General features: G+C 48.4%; 1 protein-coding gene across 1 annotated transcript in view; it reads left to right on the top strand.

The window, feature by feature from the left end:
* LOC138365945 (putative leucine-rich repeat-containing protein DDB_G0290503) overlaps window positions 1-22,116 on the top strand; it is a 134,443-nt gene that overhangs the window by 63,575 nt on the left and 48,752 nt on the right. The gene's annotated exons all lie outside the window — the stretch shown is intronic.

The following is a 22,116-nucleotide window of genomic DNA, read 5'->3' as shown; positions in this document are numbered from 1 at the left end:
CTCTTGAGTCTGCGCATCCCTCTCTTAAGCCTCTGCATCACGCTCTTGAGCCTCTGCATCCCTCTATTAATCCTCTGCATCACTCTCTTCATCCTCTGCATCAGTCTCTTGAGCCTCTGCATCACCCTTTTATGCCTCTGCATCCCTATTTTGAGCCTCTGCATCACTCTCCTGAGCCTCTGCATCACCCCTTATGCCTCTGCATCCCTATTTTGAGCCTCCGCAATCACTTTCTTAAGCCTCTGCATCCCTTTCTTGAGCCTCTGCATCGCTCTCTTGAACTCCTGCATCCCTATCATGAGCCTCTGAATCCCTCTCCTTGAGCCTTTGCATCCCTCTCGTGAGCCTCTGCAACACTCTCTTCAGCCTCTGCATCACTCCCTGAAGCCTATGAATCCCTCTCTTGATCTTCTGCATCACTTGCTTGAGCCTCTGCATCACTCTCTTGATCCTCTGCATCCTTCTCATGAGCCTCTACATCATTCTCTTGAGCCTCTGCATCACTCTCTTGAGCCTCTGCATCACTCTCCTTAGCCTCTGCATCTCTCTCTTCAGCCTCTGCATCACTCTCTTGATCCTCTGCATCCCTCTCTTAAGCCTCTGCTTCACTCACTCAAGTCTCTGCATCACTCTCTTAAGCCTCTGCATCCCTCTCTTGAGCCTCTGCATCATTCTCCTAAGCATCTGCATCACGCTCTTGAGTCTCTGCATCACTCTCTTGAGCCTCGGCATCCTATCTTAAGGCTCTGCATCCCTCTCTTAAGCCTCTGCATCAATCTCTTAAGCCTCTGCATCACTCTCGTAAGCCTCTGAATCACTCTCTTGAGCCTCTGAATCCTTTTCTTGAACTCCTGCATCCCTCTCATGAGCCTCTGCATCGCTCTCTTGAGCCTTTGCATCACTCTCCTTACCCTCTGCATCCCTCTGTTGAGCCTCTGCATCACTCTCAAGAGCCTCTGCATCCCTCTCTTGAGCCTCTGCTTCTTCTCTTGTGCCTCTGCATCCCTCACTTGAGCCTCTGCATCCTCTATTGAGCCTCTGCATCCCTCTCTTTGCCTCTGCATCCCTCTCTTGAGCCCCTGCATCCCTCTCTTAAGCCTATGCTTCCTTCTCTTGTGCTCTGCATCCCTCACTTGAGCCTCTGCATCCCTCTCTTGAGCCTCTGCATCCCTCTCTTAAGCCTCTGCATCACTCTCTTAAGCCCTGCATTCCTCTGTTGAGCCTCTGCATCCCTCTCAAGAGGCCTCTTCAGCCTCTTTTGTGCCTCTGCATCCTCACTTAAGCCTCTGCATCCCTCGCTTGAGTCTGCATCCCTCTCTTAAGCCTCTGCATCACTCTCTTAAGCCTCTGCATCACGCTCTTAAGCCTCTGAATCACTCTCTTGAGCCTTGCATCACTGTCTTGAGCCCTGCATCACTCTCTTGAGCCTCTGCATCACTCTCTTGACCCTCTGCATCCTCTCCTAAACTCTACCTGACTCTCCTAAGCCTGCATCACTCTCGTAAGCCTCTGAATCACTCTCTGAGCCTCTGCATCCCTCTTTGAGCCTCCATCACTTTTTTCAGCTCTTCATCCCTCTCTTAAGCCTCTGAAATTTCTCTGAGGCCTCTGCATCACTCTCGTAAGCCTCTGCATCCCTCTCTTAAGCCTCTTCATCACTCTCTTAAGCCTCTGCATCACTCTCTTCAGCCTCTACATCATTCTCTTGAGCCTCTGCGTCACTCTCTTGAGCCTCTGCATCACTCTCTTAAGCCTCTGCCTTTCTCTCTAGAGCTTCTGCATGACTCTCCTGAGCCTCTGCATCCCTCTCTGGAGCCTCAGCATCCCTCTCTTGAGCCTTTTGCAGCACTCTCTTGAGCCTCTGCATCATTCTCTTGAGTCTGCGCATCCCTCTCTTAAGCCTCTGCATCACGCTCTTGAGCCTCTGCATCCCTCTATTAAGCCTCTGCATCACTCTCTTCAGCCTCTGCATCCCTCTCTTGAACCTCTGCATCACTCTCTTGAGCCTCTGCATCACTCTCTTTAACCTCTGCATCCCTCTCTTGATCCTCTGCATCACTCTCTTGAGCCTCTGCACCATTCTCTTGAGCCTCCACATCCCTGTCTTAAGCCTCATTCTCTTGAGCCTCTGCATCACTCTCTTGAGCCTCTGGATCACTCTCCTTAGCCTCTGCATCACTCTCCTAAGCCTCTGCATCTCTCTCTTCAGCCTCTGCATCACTCTCTTGAGCCTCTGCATCATTTTCTTGAGCCTCTGCATCCCTCTCCTAAGCCTCTATATCATTCTCTTGAGCCTCTGCGTCCTTCTCTTGAGCGTTTGCATCACTCTCTTAAGCCTCTGCATCCCTGTCTTGAGCCTGTGTCACTCAAGTGCCTCTGCATCTTTCTCTTGTGCCTCTGCATCCCTCACTTTATCCTCTGCATCCGTCTCTTGAGCCTGTGCATCCCACTCTTGAGCCTATTCATCCCTCTCTTGAGCCTCTTCATCCCTCTCTTGAGCCTCTGCATCACTCTCTTAAGTCTCTGCCACACTCTCTTGAGCCTCTGCATCCCTCTCTCAAGCCTCTACATCTTTCTCTTGAGCATCTGAACACTCTCTTGAGCATCTGCATCACTCTCTCCTTTCACTCTCCTGCATCAGTCTGCCTTTCTCTCCTTAGCCTCTGCATCACTCTCTTGAGCCTTTTGCATCACTTTCTTGAGCCTCTGCATCATTCTCTTGAGCCTCTGCATCCTTCTCTTAAGCCTCTGCATCACTCTCTTGAGCCTCTGCATCCCTCTATTAAGCGTCTGCATCACTCTCTTGAGCCTCTGCATCCCTCACTTGAGCCTCTGCATCACTCTCATAAGCCTCTGCAACACTCTCTTCAGCCTCTGCATCACTCTCTTCAGCCTCTGCATCACTCTCTTCGGCCTCTGCATCACTTTCTTAAGACTTGGCTTCCCTCTCATGATCCTCTGCATCACTCTCTTGACCCTCTACATCACTCTCTTGAGCCTCTGCATCACTCTCTTGAGCCTCTTCATCACTCTCTTAAGCCTCTGCATCCCTCTCGTAATCCTCTGCATCACTCTCTTGAGCCTCTGCATCATTCTCTTGAGCCTCAGCATCCCTCTCTTAAGCCTCTACATCATTCTCTTGAACCCCTGCATCCCTCTCTTGATCCTCTGCATCACTCTCTTGAGCCTCTGCACCATTCTCTTGAGCCTCTGCATCACTTTCTTGAGCCTCTGCATCCCTCTCCTAAACCTCTACCTCACTCTCCTAAGCCTCTGCATCACTCTCGTAAGCCTCTGAATCACTCGCTTGAGCCTCTGCATCCCTCTCTTGAGCCTCTGAATCACACTCGTGAGCCTCTGCATCCCTCTCTTGAGCCTCTGCATCACTTTTTTCAGCCTCTTCATCCCTCTCTTAAGCCTCTGAATCCCTCTCTTGAGGCCTCTGCATCACTCTCTTGAGCCTCTGAATCCCTCTCTTGAGGCCTCTGCATAACTCTCTCGAGCCTCTGCATCACTCTCTTGAGCCCCTGCATCCCTCTCTTGAGCATCTGCATCACTCTCTTGAGCCTCTGCATCCATCTCCTAAACCTCTTCCTCACTCTCCTAAGCCACTCACCACTCTCGTAAGCCTCTGCATCACTCTCTTAAGCCACTCACCACGCTCGTAAGCCTCTGAATCACTCTCTTGAGCCTCTGCATCCCTCCCTTGAGCCTCTGTATCCATCTCTTAAGCCTCTGCATCACTCTCTTAAGCCTCTGCATCACTCTGTTAAGCCTCTGCTTCCTTCTCTTGATCCTCTGCATCACTCTCTTGAGCCTCTGTATCCCTCTCTTGATCCTCTGCATCACTCTTTTGAGCCTCTGCATCACTCTTTTGAGCCGCTGCATCATTCTCTTGAGCCTCTGCATCCATCTCTTAAGCCTCTACATCATTCTCTTGAGCCTCTGCATCACTTTCTTGAGCCTCTGCATCACTCTCTTAAGCCTCTGCCTTTCTCTCTTGAGCCTCTGCATCACTCTCTTGAGCCTCTTCATCCCTCTCTGGAGCCTCAGCATCCCTCTCTTGAGCCTTTTGCAGCACTCTCTTGAGCCTTTGCATCATTCTCTTGAGCCTCTGCATCCCTCTCTTAAGCCTCTGCATCACGCTCTTGAGCCTCTGCATCCCTCTATTAAGCCTCTGCATCACTCTCTTCAGCCTCTGCATCCCTCTCTTGAACCTCTGCATCACTCTCTTGAGCCTCTGCATCACTCTCTTTAACCTCTGCATCCCTCTCTTGATCCTCTGCATCACTCTCTTGAGCCTCTGCACCATTCTCTTGAGCCTTCACATCCCTGTCTTAAGCCTCATTCTCGTGAGCCTCTGCATCACTCTCCTTAGCCTCTGCATCACTCTCCTAAGCCTCTGCATCTCTCTCTTCATCCTCTGCATCACTCTCTTGATCCTCTGCATCACTCTCTTGAGCCTCTGCATCATTTTCTTGAGCCTCTGCATCCCTCTCCTAAGCCTCTATATCATTCTCTTGAGCCTCTGCATCCTTCTCTTGAGCGTTTGCATCACTCTCTTAAGCCTCTGCATCCCTGTCTTGAGCCTCTGTGTCACTCTCAAGTGCTTCTGCATCTTTCTCTTGTGCCTCTGCATCCCTCACTTTAGCCTCTGCATCCGTCTCTTGAGCCTGTGCATCCCACTCTTGAGCCTATTCATCCCTCTCTTGAGCCTCTTCATCCCTCTCTTGAGCCTCTGCATCACTCTCTAAAGTCTCTGCCACACTCTCTTGAGCCTCTGCGTCCCTCTCTCAAGCCTCTACATCTTTCTCTTGAGCCTCTGAACACTCTCTTGAGCATCTGTATCACTCTCTTAAGCCTCTGCCTTTCTCTCCTTAGCCTCTGCATCACTCTCTTGAGCCTTTTGCATCACTTTCTTGAGCCTCTGCATCATTCTCTTGAGCCTCTGCATCCTTCTCTTAAGCCTCTGCATCACTCTCTTGAGCCTCTGCATCCCTCTATTAAGCGTCTGCATCACTCTCTTGAGCCTCTGCATCCCTCACTTGAGCCTCTGCATCACTCTCATAAGCCTCTGCAACACTCTCTTCAGCCTCTGCATCACTCTCTTCAGCCTCTGCATCACTCTCTTCGGCCTCTGCATCACTTTCTTAAGACTTGGCTTCCCTCTCATGATCCTCTGCATCACTCTCTTGAGCCTCTGCATCACTCTCTTGAACCTCTACATCACTCTCTTGAGCCTCTGCATCACTCTCTTGAGCCTCTGCATCACTCTCTTAAGCCTCTGCATCCCTCTCCAAATCCTCTGCATCACTCTCTTGAGCCTCTGCATCATTCTCTTGAGCCTCAGCATCCCTCTCTTAAGCCTCTACATCATTCTCTTGAACCCCTGCATCCCTCTCTTGAGCCTCTGCATCACTCTCTTGAGCCTCTACAACATCTTCTTAAGCCTCTGCATCACTTTCTTGAGCCTCTGCATCCCTCTCCTAAACCTCTACCTCACTCTCCTAAGCCTCTGCATCACTCTCGTAAGCCTCTGATTCACTCGCTTGAGCCTCTGCATCCCTCTCTTGAGCCTCTGAATCACACTCGTGAGCCTCTGCATCCCTCTCTTGAGCCTCTGCATCACTTTTTTCAGCCTCTTCATCCCTCTCTTAAGCCTCTGAATCCCTCTTTTGAGGCCTCTGCATCACTCTCTTGAGCCTCTGAATCCCTCTCTTGAGGCCTCTGCATAACTCTCTCGAGCCTCTGCATCACTCTATTGAGCCCCTGAATCCCTCTCTTGAGCATCTGCATCACTCTCTTGAGCCTCTGCATCCATCTCCTAAACCTCTTCCTCACTCTCCTAAGCCACTCACCACTCTCGTATGCCTCTGCATCACTCTCTTAAGCCACTCACCACGCTCGTAAGCCTCTGAATCACTCTCTTGAGCCTCTGCATCCCTCTCTTGAGCCTCTGTATCCCTCTCTTAAGCCTCTGCATCACTCTCTTAAGCCTCTGCATCACTCTGTTAAGCCTCTGCTTCCTTCTCTTGATCCTCTGCATCACTCTTTTGAGCCTCTGCATCACTCTTTTGAGCCGCTGCATCATTCTCTTGAGCCTCTGCATCCATCTCTTAAGCCTCTACATCATTCTCTTGAGCCTCTGCATCACTTTCTTGAGCCTCTGCATCACTCTCTTAAGCCTCTGCCTTTCTCTCTTGAGCCTCTGCATCACTCTCTTGAGCCTCTGCATCCCTCTCTGGAGCCTCAGCATCCCTCTCTTGAGCCTTTTGCAGCACTCTCTTGAGCCTTTGCATCATTCTCTTGAGCCTCTGCATCCCTCTCTTAAGCTTCTGCATCACGCTCTTGAGCCTCTGCATCCCTCGATTAAGCCTATGCATCACTCTCTTCAGCCTCTGCATCCCTCTCTTGAACCTCTATACGAACCATCCCTCTCCTGAACACTATACGAACCTGCATCACTCTCTTAAGCCTCTGCATCACTCTCTTCGGCCTCTGCATCACTCTCTTAAGCCTCTGCTTCCCTCTCTTGATCCTCTGCATCACTCTCTTGAGTCTCTGCATCACTCTCAGGATCCTCTGCATCAGTCTCTTGAGCCTCTGCATCACTTTCTTGATCCTCTACATCACTCTCTAAAGCCTCTGCATCATTCTCTTGAGCCTCTGCATCCCTCTCTTAAGCCTCTGCATCTCTCTCTTGAGCCTCTGCATCCCTCTCTTAAGCCTCTGCATCACTCTCTTGAGCCTCTGCATCCCTCTCTTGAACAACTGCATCCCTCTCATGAGCCTCTGCATCACTCTCTTCGGCCTCTGCATCACTCTCTTGAGCGTCTATATCCCTCTCCTGAGCCTTTGCATCAGTCGCGTAAGCCTCTGCATCACTCTCTTGAGCCTTTGCATAACTTTCTTGAGTCTCTGCATCACTCTCTTGAGCCTCTGCATCCTCTCTTGAGCTTCTGCAACACTCTCTTCAGACTCTGCATCACTCTCCTTTGTTTCTGCATCCCTCTCTAGAGCCTCTGAATCCCTCTCTTGAGCCTCTGCATCACTCTCTCGAGCCTCTGCATCACTCTCTTTATCCTTTGCATCCCTCTCTTGAGCATCTGCATCACTCTCTTCAGCCTCTGCATCACTCTCTTGAACCTCTGCATCCCTCACTTAAGCCTCTGCATCACTATCTTAAGCCTCTTCATCACTCTCTTTAGCCTCTGCATCACTCTCATGATCCTCTGCATCACTCGCTTGAGCCTCTGCATCACTTTCTTGAGCCTCTGCATCACTCTCTTAAGCCTCTGCCTTTCTCTCTTGAGCCTCTGCATCACTCTCTTGAGCCTCTGCACCATTCTCTTGAGCCTCTGCATCACTTTCTTGAGCCTCTGCATCCCTCTCCTAAACCTCTACCTCACTCTCCTAAGCCTCTGCATCACTCTCGTAAGCCTCTGAATCACTCGCTTGAGCCTCTGCATCCCTCTCTTGAGCCTCTGAATCACACTCGTGAGCCTCTGCATCACTCTCTTGAGCCTCTGAATCCCTCTCTTGAGGCCTCTGCATAACTCTCTCGAGCCTCTGCATCACTCTCTTGAGCCCCTGTTTCCCTCTCTTGAGCATCTGCATCACTCTCTTGAGCCTCTGCATCCATCTCCTAAACCTCTTCCTCACTCTCCTAAGCCACTCACCACTCTCGTAAGCCTCTGCATCACTCTCTTAAGCCACTCACCACGCTCGTAAGCCTCTGAATCACTCTCTTGAGCATCTGCATCACTCTCTTGAGCCTCTGCATCCATCTCCTAAACCTCTTCCTCACTCTCCTAAGCCACTCACCACTCTCGTAAGCCTCTGCATCACTCTCTTAAGCCACTCACCACGCTCGTAAGCCTCTGAATCACTCTCTTGAGCCTCTGCATCCCTCTCTTGAGCCTCTGTATCTCTCTCTTAAGCCTCTGCATCACTCTCTTAAGCCTCTGCATCACTCTGTTAAGCCTCTGCTTCCTTCTCTTGATCCTCTGCATCACTCTCCTGAGCCTCTGTATCCCTCTCTTGATCCTCTGCATCACTCTTTTGAGCCTCTGCATCACTCTTTTGAGCCGCTGCATCATTCTCTTGAGCCTCTGCATCCATCTCTTAAGCCTCTACATCATTCTCTTGAGCCTCTGCATCACTTTCTTGAGCCTCTGCATCACTCTCTTAAGCCTCTGCCTTTCTCTCTTGAGCCTCTGCATCACTCTCTTGAGCCTCTTCATCCCTCTCTGGAGCCTCAGCATCCCTCTTTTGAGCCTTTTGCAGCACTCTCTTGAGCCTTTGCATCATTCTCTTGAGCCTCTGCATCCCTCTCTTAAGCCTCTGCATCACGCTCTTGAGCCTCTGCATCCCTCTATTAAGCCTCTGCATCACTCTCTTCAGCCTCTGCATCCCTCTCTTGAACCTCTGCATCACTCTCTTGAGCCTCTGCATCACTCTCTTTAACCTCTGCATCCCTCTCTTGATCCTCTGCATCACTCTCTTGAGCCTCTGCACCATTCTCTTGAGCCTTCACATCCCTGTCTTAAGCCTCATTCTCGTGAGCCTCTGCATCACTCTCCTTAGCCTCTGCATCACTCTCCTAAGCCTCTGCATCTCTCTCTTCATCCTCTGCATCACTCTCTTGATCCTCTGCATCACTCTCTTGAGCCTCTGCATCATTTTCTTGAGCCTCTGCATCCCTCTCCTAAGCCTCTATATCATTCTCTTGAGCCTCTGCATCCTTCTCTTGAGCGTTTGCATCACTCTCTTAAGCCTCTGCATCCCTGTCTTGAGCCTCTGTGTCACTCTCAAGTGCCTCTGCATCTTTCTCTTGTGCCTCTGCATCCCTCACTTTAGCCTCTGCATCCGTCTCTTGAGCCTGTGCATCCCACTCTTGAGCCTATTCATCCCTCTCTTGAGCCTCTTCATCCCTCTCTTGAGCCTCTGCATCACTCTCTAAAGTCTCTGCCACACTCTCTTGAGCCTCTGCGTCCCTCTCTCAAGCCTCTACATCTTTCTCTTGAGCCTCTGAACACTCTCTTGAGCATCTGTATCACTCTCTTAAGCCTCTGCCTTTCTCTCCTTAGCCTCTGCATCACTCTCTTGAGCCTTTTGCATCACTTTCTTGAGCCTCTGCATCATTCTCTTGAGCCTCTGCATCCTTCTCTTAAGCCTCTGCATCACTCTCTTGAGCCTCTGCATCCCTCTATTAAGCGTCTGCATCACTCTCTTGAGCCTCTGCATCCCTCACTTGAGCCTCTGCATCACTCTCATAAGCCTCTGCAACACTCTCTTCAGCCTCTGCATCACTCTCTTCAGCCTCTGCATCACTCTCTTCGGCCTCTGCATCACTTTCTTAAGACTTGGCTTCCCTCTCATGATCCTCTGCATCACTCTCTTGAGCCTCTGCATCACTCTCTTGAACCTCTACATCACTCTCTTGAGCCTCTGCATCACTCTCTTGAGCCTCTGCATCACTCTCTTAAGCCTCTGCATCCCTCTCCTAATCCTCTGCATCACTCTCTTGAGCCTCTGCATCATTCTCTTGAGCCTCAGCATCCCTCTCTTAAGCCTCTACATCATTCTCTTGAACCCCTGCATCCCTCTCTTGAGCCTCTGCATCACTCTCTTGAGCCTCTACAACATCTTCTTAAGCCTCTGCATCACTTTCTTGAGCCTCTGCATCCCTCTCCTAAACCTCTACCTCACTCTCCTAAGCCTCTGCATCACTCTCGTAAGCCTCTGATTCACTCGCTTGAGCCTCTGCATCCCTCTCTTGAGCCTCTGAATCACACTCGTGAGCCTCTGCATCCCTCTCTTGAGCCTCTGCATCACTTTTTTCAGCCTCTTCATCCCTCTCTTAAGCCTCTGAATCCCTCTTTTGAGGCCTCTGCATCACTCTCTTGAGCCTCTGAATCCCTCTCTTGAGGCCTCTGCATAACTCTCTCGAGCCTCTGCATCACTCTATTGAGCCCCTGAATCCCTCTCTTGAGCATCTGCATCACTCTCTTGAGCCTCTGCATCCATCTCCTAAACCTCTTCCTCACTCTCCTAAGCCACTCACCACTCTCGTATGCCTCTGCATCACTCTCTTAAGCCACTCACCACGCTCGTAAGCCTCTGAATCACTCTCTTGAGCCTCTGCATCCCTCTCTTGAGCCTCTGTATCCCTCTCTTAAGCCTCTGCATCACTCTCTTAAGCCTCTGCATCACTCTGTTAAGCCTCTGCTTCCTTCTCTTGATCCTCTGCATCACTCTTTTGAGCCTCTGCATCACTCTTTTGAGCCGCTGCATCATTCTCTTGAGCCTCTGCATCCATCTCTTAAGCCTCTACATCATTCTCTTGAGCCTCTGCATCACTTTCTTGAGCCTCTGCATCACTCTCTTAAGCCTCTGCCTTTCTCTCTTGAGCCTCTGCATCACTCTCTTGAGCCTCTGCATCCCTCTCTGGAGCCTCAGCATCCCTCTCTTGAGCCTTTTGCAGCACTCTCTTGAGCCTTTGCATCATTCTCTTGAGCCTCTGCATCCCTCTCTTAAGCTTCTGCATCACGCTCTTGAGCCTCTGCATCCCTCGATTAAGCCTATGCATCACTCTCTTCAGCCTCTGCATCCCTCTCTTGAACCTCTATACGAACCATCCCTCTCCTGAACACTATACGAACCTGCATCACTCTCTTAAGCCTCTGCATCACTCTCTTCGGCCTCTGCATCACTCTCTTAAGCCTCTGCTTCCCTCTCTTGATCCTCTGCATCACTCTCTTGAGTCTCTGCATCACTCTCAGGATCCTCTGCATCAGTCTCTTGAGCCTCTGCATCACTTTCTTGATCCTCTACATCACTCTCTAAAGCCTCTGCATCATTCTCTTGAGCCTCTGCATCCCTCTCTTAAGCCTCTGCATCTCTCTCTTGAGCCTCTGCATCCCTCTCTTAAGCCTCTGCATCACTCTCTTGAGCCTCTGCATCCCTCTCTTGAACAACTGCATCCCTCTCATGAGCCTCTGCATCACTCTCTTCGGCCTCTGCATCACTCTCTTGAGCGTCTATATCCCTCTCCTGAGCCTTTGCATCAGTCGCGTAAGCCTCTGCATCACTCTCTTGAGCCTTTGCATAACTTTCTTGAGTCTCTGCATCACTCTCTTGAGCCTCTGCATCCTCTCTTGAGCTTCTGCAACACTCTCTTCAGACTCTGCATCACTCTCCTTTGTTTCTGCATCCCTCTCTAGAGCCTCTGAATCCCTCTCTTGAGCCTCTGCATCACTCTCTCGAGCCTCTGCATCACTCTCGTTATCCTTTGCATCCCTCTCTTGAGCATCTGCATCACTCTCTTCAGCCTCTGCATCACTCTCTTGAACCTCTGCATCCCTCACTTAAGCCTCTGCATCACTATCTTAAGCCTCTTCATCACTCTCTTTAGCCTCTGCATCACTCTCATGATCCTCTGCATCACTCGCTTGAGCCTCTGCATCACTTTCTTGAGCCTCTGCATCACTCTCTTAAGCCTCTGCCTTTCTCTCTTGAGCCTCTGCATCACTCTCTTGAGCCTCTGCACCATTCTCTTGAGCCTCTGCATCACTTTCTTGAGCCTCTGCATCCCTCTCCTAAACCTCTACCTCACTCTCCTAAGCCTCTGCATCACTCTCGCAAGCCTCTGAATCACTCGCTTGAGCCTCTGCATCCCTCTCTTGAGCCTCTGAATCACACTCGTGAGCCTCTGCATCTCTCTTGAGCCTCTGAATCCCTCTCTTGAGGCCTCTGCATAACTCTCTCGAGCCTCTGCATCACTCTCTTGAGCCCCTGTTTCCCTCTCTTGAGCATCTGCATCACTCTCTTGAGCCTCTGCATCCATCTCCTAAACCTCTTCCTCACTCTCCTAAGCCACTCACCACTCTCGTAAGCCTCTGCATCACTCTCTTAAGCCACTCACCACGCTCGTAAGCCTCTGAATCACTCTCTTGAGCATCTGCATCACTCTCTTGAGCCTCTGCATCCATCTCCTAAACCTCTTCCTCACTCTCCTAAGCCACTCACCACTCTCGTAAGCCTCTGCATCACTCTCTTAAGCCACTCACCACGCTCGTAAGCCTCTGAATCACTCTCTTGAGCCTCTGCATCCCTCTCTTGAGCCTCTGTATCTCTCTCTTAAGCCTCTGCATCACTCTCTTAAGCCTCTGCATCACTCTGTTAAGCCTCTGCTTCCTTCTCTTGATCCTCTGCATCACTCTCCTGAGCCTCTGTATCCCTCTCTTGATCCTCTGCATCACTCTTTTGAGCCTCTGCATCACTCTTTTGAGCCGCTGCATCATTCTCTTGAGCCTCTGCATCCATCTCTTAAGCCTCTACATCATTCTCTTGAGCCTCTGCATCACTTTCTTGAGCCTCTGCATCACTCTCTTAAGCCTCTGCCTTTCTCTCTTGAGCCTCTGCATCACTCTCTTGAGCCTCTTCATCCCTCTCTGGAGCCTCAGCATCCCTCTTTTGAGCCTTTTGCAGCACTCTCTTGAGCCTTTGCATCATTCTCTTGAGCCTCTGCATCCCTCTCTTAAGCCTCTGCATCACGCTCTTGAGCCTCTGCATCCCTCTATTAAGCCTCTGCATCACTCTCTTCAGCCTCTGCATCCCTCTCTTGAACCTCTGCATCACTCTCTTGAGCCTCTGCATCACTCTCTTTAACCTCTGCATCCCTCTCTTGATCCTCTGCATCACTCTCTTGAGCCTCTGCACCATTCTCTTGAGCCTTCACATCCCTGTCTTAAGCCTCATTCTCTTGAGCCTCTGCATCACTCTCCTTAGCCTCTGCATCACTCTCCTAAGCCTCTGCATCTCTCTCTTCATCCTCTGCATCACTCTCTTGATCCTCTGCATCACTCTCTTGAGCCTCTGCATCATTTTCTTGAGCCTCTGCATCCCTCTCCTAAGCCTCTATATCATTCTCTTGAGCCTCTGCATCCTTCTCTTGAGCGTTTGCATCACTCTCTTAAGCCTCTGCATCCCTGTCTTGAGCCTCTGTGTCACTCTCAAGTGCCTCTGCATCTTTCTCTTGTGCCTCTGCATCCCTCACTTTAGCCTCTGCATCCGTCTCTTGAGCCTGTGCATCCCACTCTTGAGCCTATCATCCCTCTCTTGAGCCTCTTCATCCCTCTCTTGAGCCTCTGCATCACTCTCTTAAGTCTCTGCCACACTCTCTTGAGCCTCTGCGTCCCTCTCTCAAGCCTCTACATCTTTCTCTTGAGCCTCTGAACACTCTCTTGAGCATCTGCATCACTCTCTTAAGCCTCTGCCTTTCTCTCCTTAGCCTCTGCATCACTCTCTAGAGCCTTTTGCATCATTTTCTTGAGCCTCTGCATCATTCTCTTGAGCCTCTGCATCCTTCTCTTAAGCCTCTGCATCACTCTCTTGAGCCTCTGCATCCCTCTATTAAGCGTCTGCATCACTCTCTTGAGCCTCTGCATCCCTCACTTGAGCCTCTGCATCACTCTCATAAGCCTCTGCAACACTCTCTTCAGCCTCTGCATCACTCTCTTCAGCCTCTGCATCACTCTCTTCGGCCTCTGCATCACTTTCTTAAGACTTGGCTTCCCTCTCATGATCCTCTGCATCACTCTCTTGAGCCTCTGCATCACTCTCTTGAACCTCTACATCACTCTCTTGAGCCTCTGCATCACTCTCTTGAGCCTCTGCATCACTCTCTTAAGCCTCTGCATCCCTCTCCTAATCCTCTGCATCACTCTCTTGAGCCTCTGCATCATTCTCTTGAGCCTCAGCATCCCTCTCTTAAGCCTCTACATCATTCTCTTGAACCCCTGCATCCCTCTCTTGAGCCTCTGCATCACTCTCTTGAGCCTCTACAACATCTTCTTAAGCCTCTGCATCACTTTCTTGAGCCTCTGCATCCCTCTCCTAAACCTCTACCTCACTCTCCTAAGCCTCTGCATCACTCTCGTAAGCCTCTGATTCACTCGCTTGAGCCTCTGCATCCCTCTCTTGAGCCTCTGAATCACACTCGTGAGCCTCTGCATCCCTCTCTTGAGCCTCTGCATCACTTTTTTCAGCCTCTTCATCCCTCTCTTAAGTCTCTGAATCCCTCTCTTGAGGCCTCTGCATCACTCTCTTGAGCCTCTGAATCCCTCTCTTGAGGCCTCTGCATAACTCTCTCGAGCCTCTGCATCACTCTATTGAGCCCCTGAATCCCTCTCTTGAGCATCTGCATCACTCTCTTGAGCCTCTGCATCCATCTCCTAAACCTCTTCCTCACTCTCCTAAGCCACTCACCACTCTCGTATGCCTCTGCATCACTCTCTTAAGCCACTCACCACGCTCGTAAGCCTCTGAATCACTCTCTTGAGCCTCTGCATCCCTCTCTTGAGCCTCTGTATCCCTCTCTTAAGCCTCTGCATCACTCTCTTAAGCCTCTGCATCACTCTGTTAAGCCTCTGCTTCCTTCTCTTGATCCTCTGCATCACTCTTTTGAGCCTCTGCATCACTCTTTTGAGCCGCTGCATCATTCTCTTGAGCCTCTGCATCCATCTCTTAAGCCTCTACATCATTCTCTTGAGCCTCTGCATCACTTTCTTGAGCCTCTGCATCACTCTCTTAAGCCTCTGCCTTTCTCTCTTGAGCCTCTGCATCACTCTCTTGAGCCTCTGCATCCCTCTCTGGAGCCTCAGCATCCCTCTCTTGAGCCTTTTGCAGCACTCTCTTGAGCCTTTGCATCATTCTCTTGAGCCTCTGCATCCCTCTCTTAAGCTTCTGCATCACGCTCTTGAGCCTCTGCATCCCTCGATTAAGCCTATGCATCACTCTCTTCAGCCTCTGCATCCCTCTCTTGAACCTCTATACGAACCATCCCTCTCCTGAACACTATACGAACCTGCATCACTCTCTTAAGCCTCTGCATCACTCTCTTCGGCCTCTGCATCACTCTCTTAAGCCTCTGCTTCCCTCTCTTGATCCTCTGCATCACTCTCTTGAGCCTCTGCATCACTTTCTTGATCCTCTACATCACTCTCTAAAGCCTCTGCATCATTCTCTTGAGCCTCTGCATCCCTCTCTTAAGCCTCTGCATCTCTCTCTTGAGCCTCTGCATCCCTCTCTTAAGCCTCTGCATCACTCTCTTGAGCCTCTGCATCCCTCTCTTGAACAACTGCATCCCTCTCATGAGCCTCTGCATCACTCTCTTCGGCCTCTGCATCACTCTCTTGAGCGTCTATATCCCTCTCCTGAGCCTTTGCATCAGTCGCGTAAGCCTCTGCATCACTCTCTTGAGCCTTTGCATAACTTTCTTGAGTCTCTGCATCACTCTCTTGAGCCTCTGCATCCTCTCTTGAGCTTCTGCAACACTCTCTTCAGACTCTGCATCACTCTCCTTTGTTTCTGCATCCCTCTCTAGAGCCTCTGAATCCCTCTCTTGAGCCTCTGCATCACTCTCTCGAGCCTCTGCATCACTCTCTTTATCCTTTGCATCCCTCTCTTGAGCATCTGCATCACTCTCTTCAGCCTCTGCATCACTCTCTTGAACCTCTGCATCCCTCACTTAAGCCTCTGCATCACTATCTTAAGCCTCTTCATCACTCTCTTTAGCCTCTGCATCACTCTCTTCAGCCTCTGCATCCCTCTCTTGAACCTCTGCATCACTCTCTTGAGCCTCTGCATCACTCTCTTTAACCTCTGCATCCCTCTCTTGATCCTCTGCATCACTCTCTTGAGCCTCTGCACCATTCTCTTGAGCCTTCACATCCCTGTCTTAAGCCTCATTCTCTTGAGCCTCTGCATCACTCTCCTTAGCCTCTGCATCACTCTCCTAAGCCTCTGCATCTCTCTCTTCATCCTCTGCATCACTCTCTTGATCCTCTGCATCACTCTCTTGAGCCTCTGCATCATTTTCTTGAGCCTCTGCATCCCTCTCCTAAGCCTCTATATCATTCTCTTGAGCCTCTGCATCCTTCTCTTGAGCGTTTGCATCACTCTCTTAAGCCTCTGCATCCCTGTCTTGAGCCTCTGTGTCACTCTCAAGTGCCTCTGCATCTTTCTCTTGTGCCTCTGCATCCCTCACTTTAGCCTCTGCATCCGTCTCTTGAGCCTGTGCATCCCACTCTTGAGCCTATTCATCCCTCTCTTGAGCCTCTTCATCCCTCTCTTGAGCCTCTGCATCACTCTCTTAAGTCATTGCCACACTCTCTTGAGCCTCTGCGTCCCTCTCTCAAGCCTCTACATCTTTCTCTTGAGCCTCTGAACACTCTCTTGAGCATCTGCATCACTCTCTAAAGCCTCTGCCTTTCTCTCCTTAGCCTCTGCATCACTCTCTTGAGCCTTTTGCATCACTTTCTTGAGCCTCTGCATCATTCTCTTGAGCCTCTGCATCCTTCTCTTAAGCCTCTGCATCACTCTCTTGAGCCTCTGCATCCCTCTATTAAGCGTCTGCATCACTCTCTTGAGCCTCTGCATCCCTCACTTGAGCCTCTGCATCACTCTCATAAGCCTCTGCAACACTCTCTTCAGCCTCTGCATCACTCTCTTCAGCCTCTGCATCACTCTCTTCGGCCTCTGCATCACTTTCTTAAGACTTGGCTTCCCTCTCATGATCCTCTGCATCACTCTCTTGAGCCTCTGCATCACTCTCTTGAACCTCTACATCACTCTCTTGAGCCTCTGCATCACTCTCTTGAGCCTCTGCATCACTCTCTTAAGCCTCTGCATCCCTCTCCTAATCCTCTGCATCACTCTCTTGAGCCTCTGCATCATTCTCTTGAGCCTCAGCATCCCTCTCTTAAGCCTCTACATCATTCTCTTGAACCCCTGCATCCCTCTCTTGAGCCTCTGCATCACTCTCTTGAGCCTCTACAACATCTTCTTAAGCCTCTGCATCACTTTCTTGAGCCTCTGCATCCCTCTCCTAAACCTCTACCTCACTCTCCTAAGCCTCTGCATCACTCTCGTAAGCCTCTGATTCACTCGCTTGAGCCTCTGCATCCCTCTCTTGAGCCTCTGAATCACACTCGTGAGCCTCTGCATCCCTCTCTTGAGCCTCTGCATCACTTTTTTCAGCCTCTTCATCCCTCTCTTAAGCCTCTGAATCCCTCTCTTGAGGCCTCTGCATCACTCTCTTGAGCCTCTGAATCCCTCTCTTGAGGCCTCTGCATAACTCTCTCGAGCCTCTGCATCACTCTATTGAGCCCCTGAATCCCTTCTTGAGCATCTGCATCACTCTCTTGAGCCTCTGCATCCATCTCCTAAACCTCTTCCTCACTCTCCTAAGCCACTCACCACTCTCGTATGCCTCTGCATCACTCTCTTAAGCCACTCACCACGCTCGTAAGCCTCTGAATCACTCTCTTGAGCCTCTGCATCCCTCTCTTGAGCCTCTGTATCCCTCTCTTAAGCCTCTGCATCACTCTCTTAAGCCTCTGCATCACTCTGTTAAGCCTCTGCTTCCTTCTCTTGATCCTCTGCATCACTCTTTTGAGCCTCTGCATCACTCTTTTGAGCCGCTGCATCATTCTCTTGAGCCTCTGCATCCATCTCTTAAGCCTCTACATCATTCTCTTGAGCCTCTGCATCACTTTCTTGAGCCTCTGCATCACTCTCTTAAGCCTCTGCCTTTCTCTCTTGAGCCTCTGCATCACTCTCTTGAGCCTCTGCATCCCTCTCTGGAGCCTCAGCATCCCTCTCTTGAGCCTTTTGCAGCACTCTCTTGAGCCTTTGCATCATTCTCTTGAGCCTCTGCATCCCTCTCTTAAGCTTCTGCATCACGCTCTTGAGCCTCTGCATCCCTCGATTAAGCCTATGCATCACTCTCTTCAGCCTCTGCATCCCTCTCTTGAACCTCTATACGAACCATCCCTCTCCTGAACACTATACGAACCTGCATCACTCTCTTAAGCCTCTGCATCACTCTCTTCGGCCTCTGCATCACTCTCTTAAGCCTCTGCTTCCCTCTCTTGATCCTCTGGCTCACTCTCTTGAGCCTCTGCATCACTTTCTTGATCCTCTACATCACTCTCTAAAGCCTCTGTATCATTCTCTTGAGCCTCTGCATCCCTCTCTTAAGCCTCTGCATCTCTCTCTTGAGCCTCTGCATCCCTCTCTTAAGCCTCTGCATCACTCTCTTGAGCCTCTGCATCCCTCTCTTGAACAACTGCATCCCTCTCATGAGCCTCTGCATCACTCTCTTCGGCCTCTGCATCACTCTCTTGAGCGTCTATATCCCTCTCCTGAGCCTTTGCATCAGTCGCGTAAGCCTCTGCATCACTCTCTTGAGCCTTTGCATAACTTTCTTGAGTCTCTGCATCACTCTCTTGAGCCTCTGCATCCTCTCTTGAGCTTCTGCAACACTCTCTTCAGACTCTGCATCACTCTCCTTTGTTTCTGCATCCCTCTCTAGAGCCTCTGAATCCCTCTCTTGAGCCTCTGCATCACTCTCTCGAGCCTCTGCATCACTCTCTTTATCCTTTGCATCCCTCTCTTGAGCATCTGCATCACTCTCTTCAGCCTCTGCATCACTCTCTTGAACCTCTGCATCCCTCACTTAAGCCTCTGCATCACTATCTTAAGCCTCTTCATCACTCTCTTTAGCCTCTGCATCACTCTCATGATCCTCTGCATCACTCTCTTGAGCCTCTGCATCACTCTCTTGAGCCTCTGCATCACTCTCCTGAGCCTCAGCGTCACTCTCTTAAGCCTCTGCATCACTCTCGTAAGCCTCTGCATCACTCTCTTCAGCCTCTGCATAACTCTCTTGAGTCTCTGCATCACTCTCTTGAGCCTCTGCATCCCTCTCTTGAGCCTCTGCAACACTCTCTTCAGACTCTGCATCACTCTCTTAAGCCTCTGCATCCCTCTCTAGAGCCTCTGAATCCCTTTTTTGAGCCTCTGCATCATTCTCCTCAGCCTCTGCATCCCTCTCTTAAGCCTCTGCATCACTCTATTGAGCCTCTGCATCACTCTCTTAAGCCTCTGCATCACTCTCTTGAGCCTCTGCATCCCTCTCTGGAGCCTCAGCATCCCATTCTTGAGCCTCTGCATCATTCTCTTGAGCCTCTGCATCCCTCTCTTCCCAGCAAACACAAATCATCTACACAACGTTCGCCTATCTCTTGCCATAGGTGTGGGAATGATTTGCATTGAGAATGGTGCAGGAGAGCCTTTGAGAAACTTTTACTCAAAAAATCCAAACACAAAGGTTTAATTATAAATTGTTTTTCTACAATTATTTTCTTCCAAATGTAAAACAAATAGTTTTTACATGTTTAAATATAAAATTTATGGTGTTTTTTTGTAAAATTCATTAATAAATTGTGAATGATATATATTGGCTGAGTGAAACCTTTATAATCCATTTAGTTATAATTTGAACAGAAAAAAGTATTTTTCCAAATTTTCTAAAAATTGCTCTTTTTAACACAATTTGACTCCTTATACATTCCACTAAACACTATATCATGTTTAAATATATAATTTATGTATTATTCTCTAAAATAATTTATATAAATTATATAAGTTGCTGGAAAGGGGGGTTTAAGGATTTTGAAAACATTTTGTTGTGTTAATATGTTCTTATTAACTATGTCTCAAGTTCACAGTTTATCAAACAAGAATATTAACATTCGTCAACTCTTAAAATCTTATATGTTATCTTGCTGGTGCAAAAAAGGGTGAATCTTTAGGAACAGCTATAGTATCTATATATCACAAATGGTGTTTTCCCTAACTCAAACAATGTAGGGTTTATTATTCTACACATATTTCTAATGACTCTTAGATGTTTACATTCTCTGAAGTATAATTGTGAAGGCTGTGTCCATCACTCTCAACACAGATTCTTAAACTCGTCTCTGCAGGTTCAACTATATAATTAGTTTCCATTTTGAATTTCCATGGACATTTGTATCCAAAATGAAACCAATGTGGTTTCCTTCAGCGCCTTCAGCCAGCACATTTGCTCATTCATTTCCACAGATTCCAACAAGGTAGGGGATTTACAGAAATTTGTATATTCATATTGTTATATATTAAAAATATGAATGCAGTTCAATATGATAAGACAAATACATTAGTTTATGATAAATTCGTTTTCTGTGATATACCATTGATATGCTCTTTTTTTCTTTAAACGGCAGACTAAACTAAAGTGCTCACATCAACAGATTTGATGTATAAATGGTCAACGCTCAACAGAGTTAGTATAAATGTATTAGTATAAATCTTACTTGTCTCATTGTTAATTCACATTCAATGTCAACTTGTGGTTTTGATGTGGCACGTTTGGCCAAGACACCCCACCCCATTATGCACCCCATACCCATCTTGTGGGCGGTTGTGGAAAGGGTTACAGAGGCACATAATGGGCTCAGGGACTGAACCCCACAATTCATTTAGCTAAGCAAGTTACAATCTTGATGAGCTAGTTACAAAATTCAATATAAGTCATCACATCAACAATGGGTTCGAGATCGACCTCAAGTACAGGTTCTAAATTAAGCAACTGACATATGTGGAGAGCTAGTATCAAAATTTATATGTTTGTCCTGCACACCGTCCCCCATCCAGTGGGCAGCGGTGGATAGGTTACAATCACTTAGTTGTTATCTACAGTTAGCAAACTGGGGATATTTGGCTAAAATTTCTGGTAGCAGATCATTTTGAATGAAATATTGACACATCCCTGGAACATTGGTTATAGAATTGTCTCTAAATTCATGTATCTTTTCGCACTCCATCACATAGTGACGGAGGGTGTGCGAATAATTTTGTTGACACAGTTTACATTTGGTCAGGTCTACATCAGCAGATAATGAGAATTCCCAGAGATACTTGTAACCGAGTCTAAGCCGAGCAGTAGTAACATCTAGAAGTCTGCTGATTTTATTGGATGATCCATAGATGTGTGGCTCCTCTTGTATGATAGATGGAATTACTAGTTCCAGTTTCTAGGCAGGCGATGAGTACTCACAATAACCTTAATTAAGCGTCAAAACAAAAATGTGTATACTCTTTTTACTCTCCTGACCTTAGTTCTCGAGCTATGTATTTCATTTTGGTACCAACGTGTTCGCAATAACATTCTCTAGAAGAAAATCAGCAAAAACGGTCACCAAAAGTTATATGAATACCAGCACCCAATAAATACCTACGTAGATGACTCGCCGTGAGTGCCCAAGAGCAACAAAATGTTTTTACTCTTGGGATTGTTATCACTTCCACACTTGTCCTACAGCGTTAATTTTGGTATCAATGTACTCGCAATGAAATTCCCAACACGGTGATATGAATATAAACGTAGAATAATGGTCGCTGCCCACCCGCAAGAGTGTGGGAAGTGGCGGAACTGTTACCCAGTATTGGTGACAAGACGACACATGGGCGATACAGTGCTTTGAAAGTTTATAATTATATCACTGTCCTGACATTATTATTGTATGTACGTCATTCATTTTTGTGCCAATGTTTTCGCAATAGAATGTTCTATGAGCCCGTAGGTAAAAAAGAGCAACAAAGCGTAAGATAGAATAGCACCATATATAAAACAACGCTGGTACATATCAGTGAGCGTCAAACACACACGAAATGTGTGTGTTTGATGGTGGTCAAACGATGTTTGATGTGTTTGATCAGGTGATGTCCTGATCCGCATAATTAAAGTATGAATTATGTTGAGAAAAAATAAGAAAAAAGGGAAAAAACAGGGGTGGGAGAAACATGACAGAAAAAGAGTAAAAATACAATTTGGTCAACAAAACAGCATTGTTTAAAATAAAAGATATGGATTGACATTTTGGGGGTTAGGTTGGTAGGTTACATTGAGTTAATTAGGTAGTACTTAGTGTTTATCTGTTATAGATAGGAGCTGCCTGGTATGGGCCAATAGGCCTTCTGCAGTTACCTTTGTTTTTATGTTTTTGCCCTGTAACCTAAATGGTTAGAGAGGCACATATATGGGCTTAGGGACTGAACCCCACACTACATTTAGCTAAGCTGGTTACAATCTTGATGATATAGTTACAAAATTCTGTATAAGTCGTCACATTATCAATGGGTTCGAGATCAACCACAATTTCCTGAATAGATATAACAAAGGGGATATTAATAGGGTATTAAAATTGTCAACACAAGATAGAACAC

This window comes from Procambarus clarkii, chromosome 18, assembly GCF_040958095.1.
Source record: "Procambarus clarkii isolate CNS0578487 chromosome 18, FALCON_Pclarkii_2.0, whole genome shotgun sequence".
In the NCBI taxonomy this organism is placed as follows: domain Eukaryota; kingdom Metazoa; phylum Arthropoda; class Malacostraca; order Decapoda; family Cambaridae; genus Procambarus; species Procambarus clarkii.
Note: the sequence above shows the minus strand (reverse complement) of the source record. Positions and strands in the feature narration are given on the sequence as shown.